The sequence below is a fragment of the Eptesicus fuscus genome, chromosome 2, assembly GCF_027574615.1.
Source record: "Eptesicus fuscus isolate TK198812 chromosome 2, DD_ASM_mEF_20220401, whole genome shotgun sequence".
Taxonomy (NCBI): Eukaryota; Metazoa; Chordata; class Mammalia; order Chiroptera; family Vespertilionidae; genus Eptesicus; species Eptesicus fuscus.
Window position 1 is genome coordinate 21,758,010 of NC_072474.1, and position 6,224 is coordinate 21,764,233.

Genomic DNA, 6,224 nt, shown 5'->3' on the forward strand with positions numbered 1-6,224 from the left:
CATACATGTATAGTGAATTGATTTTTTATGAAGGCACTGAAGTAATTCAATGGGGAAATATTGTTTGCAAAAAATTGTGCTGGGACAATTTATTACCCTTATGTAAAAAGATGAACATTTTCCCTTATGTTATAGCAGAAACAAAACAACTCAAAATGGATTATAAATCTAAATGTTAATGTATAACATATCTAAAGGAAACATAAAAGAAGATATTTGTGACTTTGAATTAGGCAGAAATTCCATAGTATGACTTCAAAAGTATAATACATCAAAGAAAAAAGTGGTAAATTGGACTTTATATATTTTTTTAAATCTCCCTTTTAATAGACACCCATTGGCTGGAATAAAATATTTGTAAATATTTCTGATAAAAGACTTGTATTTAAAATGTGAAAAGACTCACACTCAATAAGAAGACCCACTTTTCAATAAGAAAATGAGAAAAGATATGAAATAAACATATGAAAAAATACTCAACATCATTAGTCCTAAGAGGAATTAGACACTATTACACTCCCATTAGAATGTCTTAAAATAAAAAAGATTAGCAATACTAAGTGTTGGCAATGATGTGGAGAAATTGCAGTTCTTATACATTGCTGTTTGAAAATGTAAAATGGTAGAGTCATTTTGGAAAACAGTTTGGAAAGTTTTTGTTTTTTTGGCTTGTGGTTTTTTTGTTTGTTTGTTTGCTTGCTTTTGTTTTTTAAAAATATGTTTTTATTGATTTTTTGAGAGAGAGGGAGAGAGAAACTTCGATGAGAGAGAAACATCATTGATCAGCTGCCTCTTGTACTAGGGATTGAGCTCACAACTCAGGCATGTGTTCTTACTGGGAATTGAACCAGTGACCTCTTGGATCATGGGTCAATGCTCAATAAGTGAGCCACACTGGCTGGGCACAAGTTTTATAAGTAAGATGGAACTAAAATACTAAATAATAAAGGAGTTGGGACAAGGAAGTTCAGAAGAAAAGCAATGCATTCTGAGATAATTTTTAATTGACTGTAGACTTTGTTAAAAATCTATAAAGTTAAACAAGTCTGAAATTCAAGTGTAGCCTCTAAAATAACAAGTTTATATTCTTCTTCTTGGCTGGGGGGCAGGGGGACAGACTGTGGCCTTGTTCCCCGTAATGCAAAGAAGCAGAGGGAAAGGGCTCTGGCCCCCTCAGTATCATGTCTCTGGTATTGATGGTTTCTAGTCTACCAGTTCTATCCTCAAGCACTGGGACATTGGTAACAAAATAAAGTTTAAGCTGATTAAAAATTAAAGATGGCCACAAATTCTTGATCATTCCTCTCATTATTTGATGGAGTCTGTTTTTCCATCCTTTGAATCTGGTCTGGTCTGATGATCTGTTTTGTCCAAAAGAATGCAGAAGTGAAGCTGTGTAACTTTCAAGGGTGGGGCTTAAGATATATCTACAGCAATTAGAACATTCCTTCTTGAAATCCAGCTGCCATGCTGTGAGGAAGTTCAAGCAGCAATGTGGAAAGGCTCAGTAGAAGAAACAAGTCCCCCAACCAACAGCCCTAAGCTCCCAGCTAGGGGCCAGCACAAATTGCCAATCATATTAGTGAGGCTTTTTAAAACCCTTTAGCTGTCTCATAAGCAGAAGAATCCTATCTAATAAAAGAGTAATATGCAAATTGACCATCGCTCCAACACACAAGATGGCTGCCCCCATGTAGTCAAAGATGGCTGCCCCATGTGGACACCAGATGGCCACCACAAGATGGCCAGCAGGGGAGGGCAGTTGTAGGTGATCAGTCTAGCAGGGGAGGGCAGTTGGGAGGGACCCAGGCCTTGCAGGGGAGGGCAGTTGGGGGGAACCAGGTCTGCAGGGGAGGGAAGTTGCAGGGGACCAGGCCTACATGGGAGGGCAGTTGGGGGGAACCCAGGCCTGCAGAGGAGGGCAGTTGGGGGGACCAGGCCAACAGGGGAGGACAGTTAGGGGCAACCAGGCTGGCAGGGAAGGGCAGTTAGGGGTGACCAGGCTGTCAGGGGAGGGCAGTTAAGGGCAACCGGGCCAGCAGGGGAGCAGTTATTCATTGATCACACTGGCAGGGGAGTGCTTAGGGGATGATCAGGCTGGCAGGCAGAAGCGGTTAGGAGCAATCAGGCAGGCAGTCAGGTGAGCAGTTGGGAGCTAGCAGTCCTGGATTGTGAGAGGGATGTTCAACTGCCCATTTTAGGCCCGATCCATGGGATTGGGCCTAAATGGGCAGTCGGACATCCCTTGAGGGGTCCCAGATTGGAGAGGGTGCAAGCTGGGCTGAGGGACATCCCCTCTCCCCCCCCCCCATGCATGAATTTTGTGCACCAGGCCTCTTGTTAATAATAATTGTTGTTTTAAGCCACTAAGGAGGGATTTCAGGTTTGTTATGTTGCAAAAGATACCGTGTGCCAGGTACACAGCACTTAGTCAGACTGTGGCCTTAACTTCGAAGAGTGCCCAGTCTGCCACAAAGGGCTCCTTGTGGTTAACTGGGCCCAAATCCATAACCAGAGGCTAGCAGCCATTGCTGACAGAGGCCTCTCACGTAAGCACGCAGCCTTCAAGAAAAAGCCCAGACTGAGCCACCAGCCTCTTGTACTGTCTGTGTTTTGTTGTTGTTGGTTTTTTAAGTTAAATAATCACTTATCATATGGCCCAGTAATATTCTTAGAGATCTACTTAAATTCCTTTTTTAGGGCTGCCATAACAAATTACCATAAACGTGGTAGCTTAAACAACAGAAATTTATTCTTTTACAATTCTGGAATTCAGAAGTCCAAAATCAAGATGTCAGCAGTGAATGGTCTAGAAGATAATCCTTCCTTGCCTCTTCCAGCTTCTGGTGTCTTCAAATGTTCCTTGGTATAACGCCAATTTCTCCTATCTTCACATGGCCTTCCTATTTTTGCCTATGTCTTATCTTCTGTCCCTTATAAGGACATGACCATCAGATTTTGGGTCCCCTGCTAATACAAGATGTTTTCATATTAAGATCTTTAATTTAATCACATCTTCAAGTAGCCTTTTCCCCAACAAGGTCACACTCACAAAGTTCTAAGTGGTTATATCTTTTTTGGGGCCACCATTCAACACACTACTGTAGTGTACCCCTTTCCACGTCCCGCGTGGTTCAGGGTTCAGGTTCAGAGTTCGGGCTCTGGAGGAGGCCGCGTGCAAATGAAAGAGACTAGAAAATATTAATTTGGAAATATTGGGGTCCAGGCAGGAGCCCAACTCAAGGGGAAGGACTCTGCTTTGCTCTGGCCTTGTGATCCCTTTTATTAAGGTTTGGGATCCACCCATAGCCAGTAATAGCCAATCAGCAAGGATTTACATAAGACTAAAAGGTGGAAGTTGCTTTAGCTACCATTGTCTCAACTAAACAGTGGGTGGTTGGCTCTGACCTTTCAGAGCTTCAAGGTTGACCAGCCTTCCGGGTTCCTTGTCCACACCTCTCTGCTAGTGAAGGCAATGGGCGGCTTCCAACACACTACACTAGCCAACAGAAATGAAAACATATTTCTCCACAAAGACTCGTCTGCTGCATTAATCGTAATATCTCCAAATGGAAACAACCCATATATCCATTTACAGGTGAATAGATAAACAAAAGGTGGCACATCCATATAATATACCCACATTAAGAAGAAATAAACTATTGATATACACAAAGCCATGGGTGAATCTCAGCACATTATGTTAAATGACAGAAAAAGATATGCATATTATGTGATTCCATTTACAGGAAATCTCTGCAAAAGCCAAAACTATGGAGACAGAAACATATTGATGGTTTTCTTGGAGCTAGTGGTGAAAGTAGAGATTGACTGCAAAATAGCACAAAAGTAGTTTTGGGGGTGATGGAAGTGTTGTAATATTGGATGGCATGGATCGCTACACAGCTCTTATAAATTACTAAAACTCACTGAACTGTATATTTGCAATGGGCAAATGTTATGACTTGTAACTTATAATGCTGTTAAAATAAACTGAAAGGGGGCCGTGAGCTACAACACCTGTACCTATTCTCTTTCAAAGTCAGGGGTCCTAGGTCCTGGGATAATATAAAACAAGACAGATATTTAGCTGAGTCTTAGGAGAGTTTATTGTGCACACACGGTATCTCACTTCATGAGAACCAGTAGTATTTGTTTTCATATACTAGACCATTATTTCCATCACACATTATTTAATCCTGTCAGTATTTGGTCACATTTGCTTTCTATCTTTGTTCCCCATTTCTCAAAATCATTATACAAATAATATATACTAACATTATTTTTCTTTAGATACAACGTATTATAGCCAAATAAAATCAATCTTGACCACAAACCTGGTCCCATTTTATTCCTTTCCTTTGTTGAGATAATGAGTCTAGTGTTATACTTTTAATATATCTTTTATAATAGTATCTTTTATAATTTTACATTCACAGTTAGTGTGCTCTAAACATTTTCCTCTGTGTGTTTGTGTTTTTAATAAATGGAATCATGATTATGTATTCTTTTTAAAATATATATATATTTTACTGATTTTAGAGAGGAAGGGAGAGAGGAGAGAGAGATAGAAACATCAATGATGTGAGAGAATCATTGATCAGCTGCCTCCTGCTGGGGATGGAGCCCGCAACCTGGACACGTGCCCTGACAGGGAATCAAACCGTGACCTCCTGGTTAATAGGTCTGTGCTCAACCACTAAACCATGCAGCTGGGCAGTATTCTTTTTTGTAAGTTGCTATTTTCCCCACAAAAGCTTAAGTTTTGGAGCTTTAGTCATGATAGCACATAATTCTCTTAAAGTGCAACATGTACAGTTCACTTCTTTCAACTGTTGTCTGCTCTCCCATCATATGAAAATATTGTGTTTTTCTTTATTCATCCCAGTGTTGGTTAACACTTAGGTGGTTCTATTATTTTGCTGCTATCAACAACACTGCAATGGGTAACCTCTTGACATGGTACAAATGTTTCTCAAGGAAACATATCAAGTAGTGAAATTGCTAGATGGTACAGTATGTCTACATTCAGTTTTTCTAGATCTGGTCAAATTATTCTCTGAAGTATATGTTAGTTTGGTAAGCTAAAATGATTAGCCCCAAAGACTACAGTCCATTACAATTATTCCTGGCCTGTGATCCACTCTCCTCCACGTAGTAAATGAGAAATCTTAGATTCTTGTGGTTCTGCTACTCACTGTATCCAACTAATGGAAGGAGGACCTGAGTGTGCAGGAGGCACACCCGCTTCTTCAAGCCTTTGTCTCAGCGGTTGGTTCTGTATTCTGATTAAACTGGTGAGAACTACTTTCAAGGCCACACCCAGCTACCAGAAAGGCTGGAAATAGTTTGACAACCACTTCCCAGCTAAAACCTGTGTTAAGGAGCGAAGGAGTTTGATCAACAGCTAGCTCTATCTACAGAGTTTCATATGAACTTTAATCCCATCAATATCCTCATCAACATACTGGCAGAATATAATTTTTTGCCAATCCTATAGGTAAAGTATAGCATCTCATTGGTGTTTTCTTTTGTATTTTACTGATTTTTACTGAGTTGAGGAGGACCTTACCCCGCCCCCCTTAAAAACTGAAAGAGAAAGAGAACAGGTAAAAATAATGGGAAGAGCTTAATGTCTGAGTTCATATGTTAAAATCTAATCTCCAAGTGATTGTACTAGGAAATGGGGCTTTGTTGGGGGGGGGGGGGCGGGGGCGGGCAGTAATTAGGTCTTGAGGGTGGAGCACTCATGAGTGGGATTAGTGCCCTTTTAAAAGAGGCCAGAGAGCTAGCTGTCTTTCTGCCATGTGATAAGCAGATGAGGGCCACACCAAATGACCTTGATTACTCAGTGAAGCTATGACAGCATGCCTGTGTCCTATGGACTCAGAAACATAGTGACATTTTATTTTTGTCTCCATCATGATAGAGAGAAAGCTTCTCAGGGAGGTATGTGAAACCTAGGAAGGAAAAAGAGCTTGACACCACATACTTGTTTGCTGCCACTGCTATCTTTTGCAGCACAGAGTATTCTTGGTTCCAAAGACTGGGGTATAAATTTAATACCACCATTTTACTTGAGAGTCAATTTGCACCAGCCACAGTTTAACTTAGAAAAGACATCTATCTTAACAGACAGAAAAGATCTCATAATAAATAATAATCAAGTAACAATTAGGACTTTAAAAAGAGAGTTTTTAACTGCCAATAACTAATACCACTGT

At 40.4% G+C, this 6,224-nt stretch overlaps 1 pseudogene; it reads left to right on the forward strand.

Moving 5' to 3' along the window:
- Nucleotides 1–1,084: 1,084 nt before the first annotated feature.
- Nucleotides 1,085–1,241, forward strand: LOC114234227 (small nucleolar RNA SNORA57; annotated as a pseudogene).
- Nucleotides 1,242–6,224: the final 4,983 nt, after the last annotated feature.